General features: G+C 44.5%; 1 long non-coding RNA gene across 1 annotated transcript; it reads right to left on the reverse strand.

Annotated features, from left to right (window-relative positions):
* Positions 1-2,575: 2,575 nt before the first annotated feature.
* LOC109298406 lies at positions 2,576-8,354 on the reverse strand. Its single transcript, XR_002097605.1, has 2 exons — positions 8,155-8,354; positions 2,576-3,222 (listed from the first exon to the last, which is right to left on the reverse strand). It is a non-coding gene; the product is annotated as an uncharacterized LOC109298406 (long non-coding RNA).
* Positions 8,355-20,056: the final 11,702 nt, after the last annotated feature.

Genomic DNA, 20,056 nt, shown 5'->3' on the forward strand with positions numbered 1-20,056 from the left:
GTGGCTGTTCTGGTCCCTACTTAGGAAGATGGAGGCAAAGAAATAGTTAAACATGTTAGCTTTGTCGTCTGATGTGACGACCAAATTTCCCAACGTGTCCTGCAAGGGCCCCACATTACCTGGGACCTTCTTCTTACCCTCTATGTATTTAAAAAAGGACTTCTTATTGTCCTTAATCTGGGAAGCTAGTCCCAGTTCCATCTCTGCCTTGGCCTTCCTAACTACCCCCCTACATCCCCGAGCAACTGCAGAATAGCCCTCATCACGGATGTGCTCCTTGATAATCTTCTCAAAGAGCTTCCCCAGAATCGAAGTAAGACTAACAGGCCTATAGTTGCCCAGGTCCTCCCTGTTCCATTTTTTGAAGATGGGGACCACATTGGCCCTCTTCCAGTCATCCAGCACCTGGCCAGAGCACCATGAGTGCTCATAAAGCTGTGCCAGGGGCCCCATGATAACCCCTGCCAATTCCTTCAACACCCTGGGGTGGAGAGCATCTGGACCTGCTGATTTGAATGTGTCCAGCCCCGCCAGAATTTCCTCAACTCGGTCCTCCCTGAGCCTAGGCCTGGCAGAGTTTCTCCCAAGTCTGTCCCGAATCTCGGTGGAGGAGTCCCAGTCCCTGCATGAAAAAATGGAGGCAGAGACATTGTTAAAGAGGTCTGCTTTCTCCTCTGGTGCGACCAGCAGATTGCCTAGTGTATCCTGCAGGGGCCCCACATTACCCGGGGCCTTCTTCATGCTCCCTATGTATTTAAAAAGGGACTTTTTGTTATCCTTGATCTTTGATGCTAGCCCTAGTTCCATAACTGCCTTAGCTTTCCTAACAGCCCCCCTACAGACCCGAGCGGTGGAGTTATACTCCTCTTTAGTGATAGCCCCTCCCTTTCACCCGTGTACACCTCCTTTTTGGCAATCAGGCATTCCCGAATGCCCTTGGTGAGCCAGGGGGGCTTTTGGGCACTCTTGCCCCCTTTGATTCTTGTTGGGATTGTCTCCCCTTGGGCTCTGAGTATTGTCTCCTGAGTCCCTTCCACTCATAGCCTCTCTGGCACCCACTTCCATCACGAACCCCTAGCTTTTCTTTGGTTTCTATCAGCTGTGCTCAGAGCATCTCTGACTACATTCTGCCAGGCAGCTTGCCCACCATGGAAATCACCAATGCAGGTTCAACCCCAAACTTCTTGATGATTGAGGCCTGTCCAACAACAGTCCCCCCCACCTGTCCCCCCCACCCCAGTGCCTGGCTCCAGCAGGTTAGCAGGCACACCGCGTTCTCCAAAATGAAACAGAACCAGACAAAACTAGGCATCCTCCCCACTGTTTCTACCTTTATATACAATGCTCAATGCTGCAGAGCAAACACACGGACAACATACAACCTTCTGAATCGAAATCTCTGTTCTGTACAGAGTCAAGCCAATTGTTGTCATTAAATAAATACTGATAACATTCCAGCTCTATGCCACAATTATATATCAGGGCAGTGATCAGATATATACTTAATCAACTACTTAGCAGTTGAGTGACAATGATTTACATGAGCATTTTGGTTTTAGAACCAGCATCAGTATATTTACAGATGTCTGTTAGCTACTGTGCCACCTACAAAAGATTTGCACAATACTGCTTCCATCACGTAAGGAAGTGCTATTGTACCTTGCTAAGTTTGGGATGGAATAAGGATTTGTAATATTTACAAAAGGAATAGTAAATGACAGCAGAGCTCTCAATAGACAAAGCTCTATCAAGACTGTTGCCACCACAAAGCAAACTAAAGTATAATAACAACTGGAAGTAAGTACTGCTGGGGACAGCTTGTGAACAAAGAGTACATTAAGAGAGCTCTACTGCTGGGGAAAACTTTCTCTTAGTAATACGGAATATCATAGGGAATACATTCAGCTGAAAATGATGTGCATGTGCCCACACACAACTTTCGAAACCATTAACGCTAATGGTTGCTAAGTTGTTACATGTCTGCAGATTTCCAAAGCTGTTTGAAGAAGTGAAACTTGATAGCCATATCAATATTTTAAAATAAGTAAATAAACTATCATTTGCCTCAATTTGTATCTATCTACAAATAGGGTTCAGATCTGCAAAAAAGCTCAATACACAACAGCCTCCTTTTGGGGGACACAACTAGATTTTCAAAATATCTGCTAGGTCTTGTGGGAGCTGTTCTTTTAAATGAATCTGGCATGAAGCCCTTGGAAATAGCTTTGAGATGGAGGATCACATTATGCAATGCTGATCACACAGAACTCAGATGGTTAAAGGAAACAGACCTCACTCAGAATAATTGGCGCTGAGTGATTACTGAACACCACATCATTCCTGGCACGAAATGAACTAAGAAAATACACTGAGTGAAAGAAAAAAATGTTGAAAGACCCATCAGAGTTGTAACTCACTGGGAAGACAAATAGAGGAGGCTTACACAGGATATCTTATTCTTTTATCTGCGAGCAGTAAATTCCAGCAAAACAGAAGACAGTCAGAGCGAGCGGAGCCTTATTTTTGACAACAGCTGTTTCCAAAGCAGTCGGTGTCTGTAGTAGTTTGCAGTGAATTCAGGCAGAAGCAAACTATGAAACTTTATTTTAGAAATGTCAGAAGTCTCATATGCCACATAATAACGACATACTTGAGCAATATGGTTTTAAACGTAGAGTACAAAAAGAAGGTGAAAGCACAGAAGAGCCTCTGATTGACCTAAGGGCAAAAAGGCAGTCTGCAATTCTGGGGAGCTGACAGAGTCCCCAAGAAGAGATCAGATTCAGACTGGGACGTGTGAGAAGTGACTCAAAGACAGACGAGTGGGGTCCAGTCATCTCCTTGACAAAGCGAGTAGAATTTGTTTGCAGTCAGTCGCGCAATCCAGGCTTTGCCTGTCTGTGCCATATGAAGACACCAACAGACCGTGTCCCCCATGTGCTTATTTCTTCAACTGTGTCTTTGCTTCTAGTCATAATTAAGCTTTCCCCTTTGGCACTGAGATATGTCCAGGCCAGCTGGGCACTTACACAAAGATCCAGCCCTTGGTGGCAGGAGTTGTGGCTTTGTGGGAGAACTCCGCCAAGATCCAGCAGTGCTGCAGGAGTCTTTTTCTCTTGCACACTCTCACACAACCTCTTTCAAGGGCTTCCCACTGCCACATGGGAGCTCTGAAATAGCTGCCGAACAAGATGTCTGATAACCATGTGGTGGCTTCGTCTTCTGCAATAAACACAAAGGTTATTCCAGTACCAAGTATTTGAAAAATGACACATAGCTCCTCCCTGAGGCTGACCTCAGCCTCCTCCATCTCTCCCCGGTGCTTGCTGTCACTAGCGTTTACAATGGCTTCTCTCCTCTCCTGGGCTTTGCCCTCGACATCTGGCGAGTCTCACATGTGGAAAGATGACTCCTCCTGTGTGCTGGGTACACAGGGCTATTGTCCCTTGAGAATTCACTGACAGTGATATAGCCGGGCATGGAGTGGAAAGCCCAGCGCTACTATAAAGCTGAATGGAAACACTACACCCCAAAAACCAGGGGCAGCTCTGGGGTGGGGGAGTTTTACTGGGGACAGGCTCTTGGGATCGTGGGGAGAAAGTAGTCCAGGTGACTAATATGCTTTTACGAAAAAGATAATTTGCAACCTGGTAATATTCAAACTCCTTCAAACCCTTTCCCCATTATTAGCCCAGGATATTGTGGATGGGACAGCCAGGGTTGCCAGTCCCGGCTAACTTAAACAAAGTTGCCATGGTCCTCTCCTGGTGCCAGACGCATCGACTTTTCTCCGTGTCCTGGAATTGCCCTGGGGGGTCTCAGGTCACTCTCGGTAGCAGGTCCTGGGTCAGATGTCTCTACCTCGGCCCTGCTCACAGCAGAGCTGGTTTCAGAGCAGAGCAGTTTCAGAGTGATAGAAAGTCCCTTCGGGGAGAGTCTAGGAGGGACTTCCCACTCAAAATGCTCTCTCGGCTGAAAGAGCCCAACCACCCGCAATTCACCCCTTTGTGATGCTTTTTTTTCCCCGCAAAGGAACTGTCTTTAAGCAGACACTTAAAGAGAAGCTGGATAGGGTCACTGCCCTGGATACAGACAGTCAGTAACAGAAACCACAGGATGGGTGCACATGGAGGAGAATAAGGACAGACGCCTCGTGGATGCACCCGAAGACATGAAGTAAAGGCCTGAAAAAAACAAACATTTTTCTACTCCTGGCTGAAGCCACCTAGTTTTCCTTCACCTGGTGTTTAAGCAGTGTGCTGGCAGGTGCCCTTAAAATGGAGAACGTATTTGAATACAGGTTCCCCCTCCATTAAACAGACACTGCCATTTGGATGTATAAGAAACAGCATCATTTGGATGCTTGGACACACCGTAATAAGACTGAGATACTTGTTAATATACCTACCCCGGCAGGCAGTGAAAGGGTACAAGACTCCCTTTAATTGTGTACCAGGTAGGGAAATTTGTGCTAGTCTTCTCTAGCTGCCAGAATATCTAAGACTACTATTATACAAAAGTGCCAAATGAAAATCTTAAGAATTTGAGACACTCTTAATTAAAGAAGGCCCTAGCCCTAAGGTATTATGCCAGTAAGTTCAAAAAACCAAGTTGTTTATGGACCCCGCATAGGAGGGTATTGGCAGTCTCCTTACTACAATAGAGACTATACATCCTGGCTATTAACAAAAGCTAAATGCTGGTACATTCAAAGAAGCTGGCTTTAATTTTAATATAGGGGTATAAAACATTTCATGTCTTCGTTTATGAGAAGTCTTAGCTACAATTGATATAAACATATTGCCATTGCCTAAAAGGGGCTTGGCAAACATTTTCAGAGCATATCGATTCTTTTCAACTATGGGTATGTGATCTGAAACACGAACACAAACCTGGAAGTAATTTGGTGGTTGCAACATATGTTTAAAGCATGGTTAAAGCTAAATTGCATGTATGTAATCTAATTTATTGAATTATTTATTCATTTAATTATAAATCCAGCCTCAAAATATATATATACGTGGACTGTCATTACCAGAGCTACTGCTGAGGATGAGATTCTGCAGAAACCAGTTAAGGAAACTGGTCGAGAGGATAGCATATCCCCTTGACCTCGTATCATTTGAAAAGAGAGGTCTTACTCTGGGTGGGAATTTATTTAAGGCATCAACAAGGATGGAGCCAGAGGCAGAGCTGCGGGGTGCACCCCTCGACTGTGAAGTACGTGTGAAGCGAGCTCTTTCAGCCTACCACCCTGTCAGCTCAGCTTCAGAGTCCACGGGGTTAATGCTGCCACCGCTCGCCCGCCCAGCCCTTGCCAGCCACAGCCAGGAGCCACGCTGACAAGTCGTGTGATGTACACCCAAAGGTGGACGTGGCCACACGCACCCCAGCCCACCCCTCCAGGACCCAGCCTGGGGCATGAGGATAGTGATTCCACAAGTATTACAGAAATACATGGTAAAAAGTCATTTAAAGATTAGGACTAGAAATGATTTATATTGGCTTTGAAGAAAGGACGACAATGATATACAATATATATTGTATACAATATACGATATATATTGTATATTCTTAAAACACAGATCAAGTCAAGCAAAAGAGTCCGTGGTGGGGGCCTGAAGCCAGGTGGGCTTTTGTAGAGAGTGGGCAAATCTTGAGGCAACGCTCTACTACGAGGGGCACACCCTGTATGAGAGGGGGCGATTCAACAGCCTCCAGTTGTGGCCGAGGGAAACTGCCCTTTTTACCCCCTATCTAAAGGCCCCCACAAGGACACAGGAAAAAGTGAACCCCTAGAGCGAAGTCGGCATAGGTTGTTTAAGCTGACTAGAGGAAAAGACTACGTAACTGTCCTATGTGATTACCCTCACACCCCTTGGACGGCCTTACTAGAAAGTACTATGGCTAAATGGATGATTGTGTGTATCAAATCCATTTTCACTAAAACAGGTATACCTGAAGTAGTAACGGCTGACGATTGCCTGCAGTTTAATAGAGACGTTTAAACAGTTTGCATTGAAACACACATATCGGCTGCTGACAGATGTGGAAAAACCCCCAAACGGTGCTTTACTGGAAGAGGAATTGTGTTACTTTGACCTGGCTCCCCAGCGTCTGTGTAGATTGGGCACTTCAGCAGCGCTTTTTGGCACTTTTATCTAATAGCTGATACAGTTAGTTATTGGATAAAATCACCAAAAAGCCCCACTAAAGCACATGATCTATACAGATGTTGGGTGAGCCAGGTCAAAGTAATGCAGTGCCTCCTCTGGGCATGCGCTGTGCTGAAAGCAGAGTGCTGTTTTGTTCTTTTCATGTCTGTATGCAGCCATCATTGCTACTCTCAGTTGTGCCCAATCAAAGGAACTAGCAAAAGTACTAAAATAAGAAAATGCCTACTCAAAGAAGCCACACAACCAGACTGACCCATATCTACTCCTGGTGCTGTCTTGTCCTTTAAGTAAACTACTTAAAGGACAAGAGAGCACCAGTGAAGCAAGAATTATCACCTGCTGATCTTTTCTTCCACCGGAAACTGAAAACAGAAGGCCAGCCCTGTTAGAAACCGATGGCAAAAACCCTCACCCACCCTGGCTTCAGCTCCCCCAAACTATCACTACTTTATGGAAATAAGGTTGGGCATATCTGCAATAGGAAAAAATGGTTGAAAACAACAGTGGTAGTACATGAGGTAGTCCCCCTCCTCCCCCCAGCTTGTATGGGGTTATCCTCTCACGGAGGCACATGGCACAGAGTAGTCAACACCTCCTCCAAAACCCAGGAGAGAGGGAGATAAGGGGCGCTGAGCCAGCCGTTTTGCCAAAGAAGGGATCATACAGAAGATCACAGCTACATTAGACTGAGCTCAGGTTTTGACACAAACAAAACCAGCGCTGTTACTGCTGCCTTACAACAGTAGCACGGATGTTTCAAGGAAGTTGCACAAGTCCACTTGACGCACAGGACACTGTGTGTGTCTTTGAAATATTTTGTTAGGTTGGCTGCTCGTTGTTACTGTTGTGCTTGGATGGGAAAAGAAAATGTATGGAACTGTACATTTAAAAAATGTTCACAAGAGGTGTGGTACGCAGGCAGTAATGCTACACAACGCTGAGTGCTAAGGGGGAACTGAGGGTGCAGACAGAAGTGCTGCTCCAGCTGTCATTCAGGAGGATTTCTGCAAAGCGTCCCGAGTCACCACATTACCCCAGACCAAACTGAAGTTCACTCTTGGTTGCAGGAGCAGAAGAGTTGAGCTGCGGCTGGGATCCCGCAGCCAGGTTCCCACAGCAATGGCCAGGGTGCTCTGTTTTCAGCATGGGAGGAGAGTAAGGCAGCAGAGGGAGCTCATTCTTGGGGCTCCCCAGCTGGTGCTGAAGGGTGGGGTGGGCGACTTGGAGCCCCCCCCCACCTCAGGCAGGCTGCAATACACCTGCCCCACCCTCTGGGGGGGCTGAAACCCCCCAAGACTGAACTCCCTCTGCTCCCTTTCCCCCCTCCCATTTTGAAAACAGGGACAGGCTGCAAGCTCTGCAGACACAAGTTACAAAAGATGTTACATTTTGAAACATCTTTATGGGATACCTCATGCAATGAGGGAGTCAGATTTTCATAGACCCATAGAAAATTGGGGCTGGAAGGGACCTCAGGAGGTCATCTAGCCTAACCCCCTGCTCAAAGAGGACCATCCCCAACTAGATCATCCCACCCAAGACTTTAAAAACCTCCAGGGATGGAGATCCCACCACCTCTCTGGGTAACCTGTTCCAGTGCTTCACCACCATTCTAGTGAGAAAGTTTTTCCTAATATCCAATTTAAACCTCTCTTGCTGCAACTTTTCACGTGATCGGCCACTTTTTAAACTGTCTCCAGCCGTGTACTTGTGTTCGGTCACAACTACAAACTGCTTTCTGTGGCCAGATTAGGTGAAAGTTGTCACTTCAGTCTGCACCCCATGAAGCAGGCCTCAACTAGACGCTTTGTCTCTGAGCAGTGTTGAGTTGCTGAGCTTCTATGAAAAGCTTGCCAATAATAAAAAGAAAGAAATTTACTGTGGGTACGTACACAGCCACTAGTTACCCTGGGGTAATAAGGAGATGTGGAATCACAGTGTGCCAGCTGTACTGTGATAGTGAAGTGAAGGCTTTTACCTCTCAATAGATGAAAGATCACTTTCATCTAAGTACATTGGTACTCCTGGTTCATTACAGTTCTTTAGTGGTTAAGTGTATGCACTCCAGCAATTCCCATGAATCAGCTGAGGTTTGACAAATTAGACATATACAAGTCAGCGGGACCAGATGATCTTCAGCCGCAAGTGCTGAAGGAGCTGGCTGAAGTCATTGCAGAACCCCTGGTGAAACTCTTCCACAACTCATGGTGCTCTGGAGAAGTCCTTGAGGACTGGAAGAGGGCCAGTGTTGTGCCCATCCACCAGGGCAGGAGGAAGGACCCAGGTAACTATAGGCCAATCAGCCTGATATCCCAGGAAAAATCCTAGAAAAGTTCATCAAGGAGTCTATCTGAGATAAGCTTGCAGAAGGTAAGGTTTCTGAATGACAGCCAGCATGGCTTCATTGTGGTCAGGTCTTACCCTACCAACCTCACCTCCTTCTATGACCAGGTAACTTGCCACCTGGACATGAAAGAGCAGGTTGACATTGTATACTTAGACTTCCAAAAGGCCTTTGATTTAGTATCCCACAATGTCCTTGTAAGAAATTTGGAGGATTGTGGGCTTAACTCTGAGACAGTCAGGTGGGTGAGAAACTAGCTGCAGGATAGGACCCAAAGAGTCGTAGTGAACAGATCCGTATCATCCTGGCGAGAAGTGGGCAGCGGTGTCCAGCAGGGGTCAGTGCTCGGTCCAGTACTTTTCAACATCTTTATTAACGATTTGGATGTGGGGGTGAAGAGCTCACTGGCCAAGTTCACGGATGACATCAAGTTATGGAGGAGCATGGTTTGAAGATAGGCTACAGATACAGGCAGACCTAGACAGGCTAGCAGGTTGGGCAGGTTGGAACCTGAAGTTCAACGTTGAGAAATGTAAAGTCTCCACCTTGGGACGAGCAACCCCTACCACACCTACAGGCTTGGTGGCACCAAATTAACTAGCACCACAAATGAAAGGGACCTGGGGGTAATAATAGACCACAGTATGAATATGAGCCGACACTGCAATGTTGTAGTCAGTAGGACAAATAATATTCTGGCATGCATCAATTGATGCATCTCCAGGAAAACCAAGGAGGTGATTCTTCTGCTGTACTCAGCACTGGCGAGACCGCAGCTGGAGTACTGCATCCAGTTCTGGGCACCACGCTTTAACAAGGACATGGACAAGCTTGAGAGTCCAAAGAAGAGCCACCCGTATGATCAGTCTTACACGGCAAGCCATACGAGGAAAGGCTGAGGGATGTGGGACTCTTCAGCCTGAAAAGAAGGCTGAGAGGGACCTGGTAGCAGCTTACTGCTACGCTAGAGGAGTACATCAAGGGCTTGGTGAGCGACTGTTCACCAGGGCACCTGAGGGGAAAACCAGGAGTAATGGCCACAAACTCCTGGAAGATCAATTCAGGCTCGAAATAAGGAAAAACTTCTTCACAGTCAGGATATCCAGAGTGTGGAATAAGCTTCCTCCAGAGGTGGTACAATCACCTACCCTGGAAATCTTCAGATCCCATTTTGGAGAGGAGACTGGACAGTCACCTCGCTGGGGTCACCTGCGCCCCAGTTATCTTTCCTGCTTGGTGCAGGGGGCTTGACCAGATGATCTTCTGAGGTCCTTTCCGGTCTTACAATCTATGAATCTATGGTAAAAACCTGCCTCTTTTTATCTCCTGGTAACTAGTGTGTGCACACATACCCTCATTTTCAAAGGTGGCTTTTGCAGGACATCCTTAAACTGAATAATTAGGAAGAAAGTGGAATGCAGAGCTGAAAGAAAAAGTTCAAGCTACCAGATTCTTTTTTAAAACAACCGTCTCATATGAAGTAGGAACGTCACAGTTGAATGTAGATTGTGACCTTCGCACTTTGAAAAGCATTTTTCTTTTGCATTAATTCCTTATACAATTAATCCAACATGAATTAAGTGTTGGGTTACTGAAATGGGGCTTCTAAGGTGGTTTCTTATTGTGTCAAGATTCCATTGAATCTAAATTGTGGCCTTAAACTACCTTGGTGTCATGTAAAATGAGATCTAGACAATCAATCAGATTGTTCCTATACTAGGGTATTACTCAGGGTAGGAATGATTGGAAACAACAGGCTCCTAGGTTGGAACCAGCTTGGCCCGAGAAAGATAAAAGCAAATCTTTGAATGAGTTACTTCATTCACATCCAATTGTCATAATAAACTAATGATCCTGCAAAATGCCAAGCTCTCTATCTCAATCTAGCAAAAGACATATGGATGTGTTTAAAGTTAAATCTCAGAGTGGTCCCATTAAAGTTAATAGAAAAGTTAATGTGAATCAAGATAAACACTTGCTCTTTTTTCCCTCTGGATTGAGCTACAGTACTCAACACTGTCACATGAAGTCCTTTACTCATACCCCGTGTTTTTTTACTTGGGTCAGACAATTTTAAGTTTTAGATTTTAGAAGTGCAAAATGAGATCTGCAAAAACACTCAGGGGATTCCCACTGAAATTCAGTGTTAAGTGCTCCTAAATCACTTTTAAACATCATTGCAGAAATGTGGGTTTTAGACTTCATTGTAGAACACCAAAATTTTTTTTTACCTCCCACGTGCCATCTGACACCCCCAGGGAAGGAATTCTATCTGATCTACACATCAAAGAGCTACTCAGCACAGCTCGCAAAGACCCAGAGGGACAGCCTTCCATCTTCAGCTCCCTCTGTGCAAAAATGAAGTTTGTTTCCTACCTATGGGGATTTTTTGCCATCTTGTGCCATCTTATACTTTTCCCAGAGCCTGATGAAGGGACTTTGATCCCGAAAGCTTGCAGAAAAGGACAATTTTCTTGTGACTTCCCAGTTGGTCTAATACAAAGTATCATTTTGGAACCAAGAGTTCTAGTTTTTTGTATGCCGCCTAAATCACTTAGGCACTTTTGAAAATTTCTCCCTCAAAACTTATGCCACTGCCTTATCAATCACACAAGTAACACAGACAGTTACTTCAGACAAGATAACACAAAATAAATTAACTCAAGACATTTTTTTTTTGATGAAACATAACTAAAGTATGATTCAAGTGATAATGTTATTTTAAATACATGTTGCATGGAGAAGAACATGGCCCTTGAGACCATAGAAAGTGATTATAAAAAAATCCAATTTACTTTCCAGTATTTATGCTCCTTGTCTACTTTCTACTGTTCTCTGTTTAGACAGGAAAAATCAATGCATCAGTTGCAATTTCAGGCTGCCTGTTATATACCACGGGGTAATATGAGCTAAATGACTCCCCGTTGATTTTTTTTTTCTTTAATCATAGAAAGGTTTCTATTGGTCTTACTGCAAGTTGTATGAAAAAATGTTTTTTGCAAACTAAAACTGCTGGTCCAATTATGAATTAACAGCTGTCTAGAGACTAGAAAAACAGAGAACAATATTAAGCACTTGTGCCAAAGTTACATAGTGATGCCACCCTGTGGCTATAGTGTGAAACTACTTTTAATACACTGAATATTGGCCTTTAAGCACTTCAGTTCCAGCAGACAGCAAAAACTCTTTCTCTCTCCTTTTTAAATTAATAGCATAGACCCCTGATTAGTGCAAATTAATGTGTGCCTCCATGGAGCCCATGTCAATGTGGTCCTCTGTGCAAGTGTTACCTATATAGCAGAGGTTCCCAACCTCCCAGGCTGCGGCCCAGTACCGGCTCATGAAGATTTGGCTGCTGGACTCGAAGTCCGGAAGTGACCGGCATACTGTGGACCTGCAGCCAACCCTCTTTTCTACTCAGTATAAAAAAGGGTTGGCTGCCGGTCCACAGTATGCCAGTCACTTCCAGTCCGTGGTTTGCTGGTCCGCGGTCCAAAAAGGTTGGGAACCACTACTATATAGAACACATCTCAGGAGCCAGGCCTAAATTGTTACATAGTCTGGGAAAATCATTATGTAGGTCCAAGAAAATTATAGGGAAATTAGAAGTAAGATTATCCTTGCGACCAAATGCTGTTGAAATATCTATTTATGTATGATACATTAACACGTGTACTTGAGTATGTTTAACGTTTCACGTAAAAAAGTCTGTTCCATTAACACATTGCAGGCCAGATTCTCATATAGTATAGCTCCGTTAATTTTAATGTTGCTATACAATATTAAGCTTACTACCTGCAATGGTATTCTGAGAAAGAGATAATAGGAGGAAAAATATGCACAAATCTTGGTTTTTGTAAATCAAAAGGAAGTATCACTGCTGTGCACATTTTTTAAGCACCATATAATAACTTTGCCACCATTTTAAATTTGAAACTAGCTAAAATTGAGAAGGACCAGAGGCGATAGTTATAAAGAACAAATACAATGCATTTAAAATCAGTATTCCCAAACTCTAGAGTTAGTATTAAAAAAACATCAGGAGTTAGGCCACCAAACCATCAGATTAGTTTTTATTTCTATTTTATTAAAATTAATCCCAACCTCTTAATTTACCTCCTAGTTTTAGAGTCTTTGAGGCTCATTTCTTCAAGCTTTTGTTTGTAATCAAGAGAGTCAGTATCTTCCTGTTCAAAAAGTGGAAGTTGATTCTCTAACATAGCCACTTGATTGCAGAAACTAGACTTTAAAACAAAACACCCCCTCTCCCCCACAAAAAACTAATACTACAAGACTTGTTTTAACATTGCAGGCACTGGCAACACAAACAATTTTAAAATATAGAAACTGCAGGACTGTGTATTTTCTTTTATGGTATAACATTGGAGTCACTTTAGAGATAAGGATTTCTATGCAATACAGAAGAAGTTACAAAAATGATGGACAGTAGTTTCATCAATTTTAAAATATTTTAAAAATCTAGAAAAAGATCTGATTGGTTAGGTTACTTAATCCAGCACAGTTTTGATAACGTGAAAGTTTAGCTTGAAATCAAAAGCAAGTTAACTATTTATAAGCACCACAAGCAACCGATTTAAGGATCTTCTACTTATCCAAAGAGCCATGTTAAGATTCTATAAAACCTTTTGACTAGCCTCATAATCATCTATAGTAAGACAACCAATTTGCTACAGCATTACAAAACAGAACAAAACAAAATTAACCCCCCTCCCCCCAAGTATTCTCCGAAGCGTTACTTCGATCTGTAAACTTAATGAAATGTTTCAGGGAAATTTGAACAAGGCTATAACCAGATCAAACAGCTGATTGCTCCCTCTGTGCCCATATGGTTTGCACTGACTCAGGGCTTGACGAGTCATTTCCATCCTGCAGAAGGGAAGGCCAAAGAGGACAAAGGGTTCGCCTGTAATTCACAAGCATCCTATGAAATCCTAAAAAGGCCGGCTTCGTGGAAGTCTATGCTTTTGCCTCGCACCTTGCCGATGCAATTCTGTTGAACATTTCTCTAGCAGAGACCACCTCAGATTCCCGCAGTATAGAAGAGTGGTGGCCAACTTGCAGCACATATGCCACAACCGGTACAGGCCACCTCTGTATGTGGCACATGGTAGACTAGGAACTAAGGACCAGTGACAGTGAGGGCAGGGAGCAGAGCAGGAGATGCATCACGAGAGCAGCATCAGAATGGCTCTCAGGGAGGCTGCAGGGCTTACCTTGCCGAAAGGTGCGTGCCCCCGCCCCGGTATAGAAGATCACAGAAGAGCCTTTAAGGGCTGTAATTCTTGTCCCTCAACCATGGGACCAGCAAGTAGATAACACGTAATCTCTCCCCTCCCACCATCCTCAGAGCTTCCCACACATCAGAGCAGTGATCCTCATCCTTCTGGTCCTAGAAGCCAGATGGGTGATGGAGGCCACTCTATGGGCCTGATCCCACACTGGCTCAACCCTGTGTGCCAGATCTAGCTGCAAAGTGACCTCATGCACCCGGCCTACTATGGACCAATGATTTAGCACTTGAGGCCACATCAGCTGGGCTTGGAAATTTGGCAGCAGGGGTGCAGTAATTATTGTTGCCACCATTCCCCCTGCCATCACATTTCTGGACCCATGGGGAGCCCCGTGGGCAGATGACTGCTACACAGACTAGAGAATGAGCACCACTGCTGTACAGGAATGTCAGCAAATGTCAGCATTTCATTTTAGACCCTTGTTTTCCAAATATCCGTTGTTTACTGTAGGTTGAGACTCACGGACAAGAAACAGGCCTCCCAAACCATAATTCTCCTTTATTTTTATCCATGCACTTTGTTTCTACAAGGAGAATGGTGCAAATTTAACTCAGTGGGACAAAATGTAGCTGGAAGCCAAAACAGAGTGCCTTGGAACAAGGTTAGCAAGCAGAGGAATTCAAGGGTCTTGGGCAATTATCTCATTACATCTGTAACCTACAGGAAACCTGCCCTCTCATAGCTTTTTGCAAAATTAGCTAACTCAATTGCAGCCCATCCAGCTGCCAGGGAAGGATTATAGTTTATCAGGATCTTTAGCCCCATTTCTTCACCATCTGAATCCTTGTTCTGTTGTGTGTAGGCTCTTATACCACACTCATCATGGTAATATCTCAGAGCCTTCCAGCAGTGCTTTAAGTGGCACGACTAACATCTGTCACAAACTGCTCCCTCGCACCCTCCCCCAGGAATAGATGCGTGTGAGATGAGCATTATTTTGGAAGGGTTTGATTTGTTTTTTAATTTAACATATATGCTGCCTGAACTTAGTACAAAGTCAAAGAAATATCCTTTGCACTTTGATCACAGTAATAAGGCTTGCTATGGTCCTTAGTTTTTAGGGAAGTTTATTTCAGTCTTGGACTGGCCCCTGAGGAAGTTTGCTCTTTGCACAGATAATTTGAACCCAGAGTAGAGTTCCACTGTGCCGGATGAGCAAAACTGTTCAGTTCCCAACTTCATCCCAGAGCCACAGCTGGTCCTTAAGGTATCTTGGGTTGGGACCCACAGAATACCTGGAAGTTAAGGCCTGAGACCTTGACTGTTGTGTAATATTCCATGGAAAACCAGGGTACAGACGAAAGGACAGGACTGATATGCTTGAGGCAGCTTGTGTTGCTCAAGAGACAAATTATAACCATCCTGTACTATTTGGGGTTTTCTGAACAATGACAGCTTCATCACAGCTAGATCATACTGCCCTGGAACAGCTGAGGATTAGCAAAGATGTGAACAACTGATGACAGATCATTGTGCACCAAGACCACATGTTAGAAATTGTTACTCATGGACACCGCTGTATAGGAGCTTAGTGTCAGTAAATTGCTCTTAAATTTAACTTTCCTTGTCCAAACGAGCAGCCATTACGAGGGTGGTAGCATGGTTGTTTGTGGTGAAGGACAGATAGCTCCTGTACAGTGCCAAGTTCTTGTTGTCAGACCGGTTCACTTAAGGACTGCATCAACTGATCCTTGTAGGACTCCAGTCTATAGCTGAGGTATCTAGAACTGTGCAATGTCCTATTGCTACTTGCTGTGTGCAACCTTCCACGGAGGATGTTAACCACTTTAAACAGCATATTTAACACCCCTGCCACCTCTCTCACGTGTGACAGGAATATCTGAGACAGCAGCATCAAACACTGCAAACAGGCCCAGAAGGGTGAGAGAGGATATCTGCTCTTTGTCCACTGGCAGGAGGAGATCCCATGCCCCTAAGCCTGTTCCTGGCCAGAGTCCAAATTGTGGCACAGTCCAAACCTAGACCAGCAGCTTTAATTAGGTTAATCTGAAATGGGCTTTTAGCTACCTTCTCTACAAACCTGGTCAGCACAGATTCTTTTTGTAAATGAAACGTCAAGTATTGCAGACAGGGGTGGTACCAGTTTTTTCATTACTCCATTTTACAAGGACATAGGGAAAAGTTGCATCTTGAACTGAGATTCCCTCAGGGTGTCAGGAACTACTGGATGGATGAACGAACATACTACACTGGGTAGAAACAGAATGGATTCACAGCTGTTAGTGCTCAGTTCTGATACAGGTTGTAACTGCTAAAAACAAAGTAGTTGACCATGCTGGATATCTTGTTAGTGTAGGTTTTAACAGCTTCAGCTGATGGAAAGCTTCACTTGGCCTACAATACAGCATAGATGCTGAAGAATTTGTTTCATTTTGAGCATATCAGACTTTGGCTTCCTGTAATACCACTCAACTGTCCATTGCTCTCTTAATCCAGCAAAATGTCAGAAAAGCAGGTATATTTGTTTGGATGTAATGATGAAAAAGTCCTTTAGAAGGTCAGAAGGTTGCATACAATGATGATCATCCACTGGGTAGCTTTTAGGGCACCATTGGTGAAATAATGAAAACCTAAAGTGCAGCTGAATGCAATAAAATGAAGGCAATTTTCCATTGCTTTAATAAGACGCATACAAATATTACTTGCTATAGTTCTGTACGCATTTTAGAAACAGACCATGTGCCACTCCATGAACGACTTCACTGAAGGAGCCACAGGACATCACATCACACTATAAAAGCATGACCCAAAGAGGAGAAAGTGTGTTTGTGGTCTCTCTTACCTGTGATGAATGAAGAACTGGCAATAAGCATTAGAGACACCAAGACAAAAATTCTGATGGACAACTTTTCCTGTTCTGAATTGCCAAGGGGAGGGGGAAACTGTCCAAGATCTAAAACATCCCCTTCCCATTGTTCAACTGAGGGCTGAGAAAGTTCCTACCCCAATTCCCCACTCTGGCAATGAAAATAAGACCGTGGTGCCTGCGTGCTAAGGCAGGGCTGTCCAACTGGCAGCCCATGGGCCCCAGCAGTTACCTTTCCTGCTGCCATGCAGTGGGAGAGCGCCCAGGAGTCCATGCTCTACCCGCTTGGCCTGCACAGTATAGAGGATTCTGGAGGGGGGGGTCACCCCCATGGCCTGTAGCCTGTACCACATGCAGCCTAGGGGCTGGTGATAAGTTAGATAGCCCTGGGTTAAGCAACAAATACACCAAAGGAGTGCTTTCATACCTTATTCTGGACGACTAAAGAACAAAAAAGGTCAGGTGCCTTTTAAGTGCTGTTTCTTAAGAAACAAGTCTTTTATGCCATTTCTTTTGCTGTTGCTTCCACTACTCTACCTCCACTCCTGCCACAGACAAGCAAGCATTTTCTTTCTGAGTTTCTGCTCACTCTTTCAATCCTCCATTCCTTGTATATGGTCTCTGTCCTACAAGTAGGGTGGCCATCATAGAGGACATTCCAGTTTTCTGCTGCTCTGTCCTCTATTGATATGAAACCTGATGCCTTTCTGTCTTCTATTTTTCTCTTCAAGGACAGAGGACAACCAGACTGTCGTCTATGATGGCCACCCTACCTATAGGGCAAGCCCTTTTTAAAAGGACAGGCTAGAACAGGGTGGGGCAAAATACAATATACCAGTTGACTGGATCCAACCCACAAGAGGTGCCCACCAATTGATTGGATCCAGCCCACAGCTGCCCTTGCAGTGCTCCACATGGGGCCAAGCCCCACTAGGGCAGCCAGTAGTACACTCCTGCCCAGGCCTGCCAGCCCCAGGCTGGTGTGCACCGTTTCTGGTGGTGATGCTCCCAGTGCTGCTCAAATCTCACCTCCAGTAGTTCCTCCTACTCCTGCCCCTGCTGTGCTGCTTCAGGCCAGTAGGGTAAACCACAGCTAGGCATCTCCTGCCCCAGCATACCAGGCTCTGGCTCCGGCTCCGGCTCCGGCTCCCAGCTGCCTTCCACCTGCTCTGCCCACATGGCATGATGAGCTGCCATCTGCAGGCAGGCAGAGTGGGTTGAAGGCAGCTAGTAGCTGGAGCCAGAGCCCCATGGACTAGGGCAGGACCTGTCCAGCTGATGCTTCCCCTTCAGTGACCCACCCCACAACAGCTCCTCAGAACTCCCTATGTGGACCCCCCGGGCCCAAATAATAGCCCACCTCTGGGCTACAAAATGACTAAGGATTTTGAGCCATGAAATCCAAATAAGCTCCCAAACCATAGCCTCATGGGAAATAAAATGTTGCTCTAATGAGCCCAAAATATACTCGTCAGCAATCCTGAAAGAGACTTCGTTTGCAAACAGCCTGCATCGTCAGGAGCCTGGAAGAAAAAAACACAAAATAATCAGTATTTTCAGTCAGTCAGTTACCTAAAAAAGAAGAGAAAAAGCAGACATATATTTAGAAATTGCAGTTTGCACAAAGGGCCTTCATTAAAGGCCACTGTTCGCTGTTCAAAGCTTGAAATGTAATGTCAGTTTTTAAAATTGTTCTCCAAATTCCTTTCTATGATTTCATATTTAAAACACCAGCACTATTCACTGAAAGTATCTTTTCAACCTCAGGATAAAGTTTTGTTTAAGCTATTCTAATCATAGCAATTTTACAGGACCTAGAGACATTCCATATACACTATAGTTCCTCCATCACTCTGACTTACCAATTTTAATAAGATAGTTAATACCACAGAACAGTGATGCTCAACATATCTGGTGCTGCAGGCTGAGTGAGTGGCAAAGGGCCAGTCTACAGGCCAGATCCTGTGTGCAGGGTCAGTCTGCACGTGTGATTTGGCACACCGGCCTAGCCCCACATGCCAGACCTGACCACAGAGTGAGCCTGCATGCCAGATCCACCCCACAGAGGAACCCTATGTTCTTACAGAAGCCAGCATTGGAGCATGTCATCCAGCCCATGGGGAGCATCACAGGCCAAATGAGAAGATTTGAGCCATGGGCTGAAGGTTGAACACTGCAGTAGAATAAGCATAAATGCTCCTTGACAGCACTTTTAATACAACTGGACTGCTTAACTAGTTTCAGCGTCACTTATACTTTTGGGGGCTGATTATCATTGATCATTGAGTCCTCCGTCTACAGTGCGTTGAATCCAAGAATGCAGCACAGTAGGCTGCATACAATAGCAAGCAAGTGGCAAGCGACAATAGCGATATGTTGAATGAGTGACCCACGGCAGGTTTTTGTGAAGCAAGAGAACCTTAAGTGTCCTGAATTAGTTATATTGGGGTTAAAAGGAAAGGAAAAATGTCATCCCACACCCATCTGTCACTGAAGTGCCTGCAGCTTGTGTTCTTTAATTGCATTTCATGAAATTTTTCCTCTTGTTAAGCTACACAGAACAGCACACGATTTATTTCAGATGCACTTCAGTAGTAAAGGACATGATTTATACAACTACCCACTGCAGATATTCTTAAGAAAGCCTTTTTGACAGGTAAGTCTTACATAGACATTTATATTCAGACCAGCTACCTACACACAACCCCTTAGATGTGAATAGTTAAAACACACTTGCCACTTTGAAATATTCAACTCTAACAGTAATGTGAGGCAATCTTTCATTTATTTGAGGCAGCCCACATTTGACTTTGTCAAGTTACATGCAAGTCAGTTTGTCATGGCCACCTTGTGACCTTCACTTTTAGCAGCCTTGTTAATTTGCTTGGTAGAGGGAATGCCTATATATTTATACTGTATATAAAACAATATGGTGCTGATTGGATGGGATCTGCAGCTGCTATCTTAACACAAGCAAGGTGGCAATGAACAAGAGTGCTCTGAAGACTGTTTCTTTGTGTGCAAGGAATGGACGGTCTCAGTTCTATTCCATAATATGGACTGTGCACTACTTGACTAGAAGCAATGGGGCAAACAGGTACAATAAGGGTGGAGGTAGTACCTTATGCTCACTAAATGCACTAACCCCCCATATTTACCTACATTTAAGATTACCCCCAATTCTTTAAGTGGAAAACTTCTAATGTTGTTACAATGTTCCCATGTATAGAATTTAATTATACCAGGGTCATCTTTAGGGACCTACTGAATTCGCGATTTTCACAGAAACTGTGAATTTGGTTGGTCCCTGCATAAAGCCCAGTCCCTGCAAAAAGGATCAGGGACCATGAAAAGGCACAAAATCAGCAGCAAGCAGGGAGTTTAAAAAAGAGAGAAC

The sequence above is a fragment of the Gavialis gangeticus genome, unplaced genomic scaffold, assembly GCF_001723915.1.
Source record: "Gavialis gangeticus isolate Ggan-Ray unplaced genomic scaffold, GavGan_comp1, whole genome shotgun sequence".
NCBI lineage: Eukaryota > Metazoa > Chordata > Crocodylia > Gavialidae > Gavialis > Gavialis gangeticus.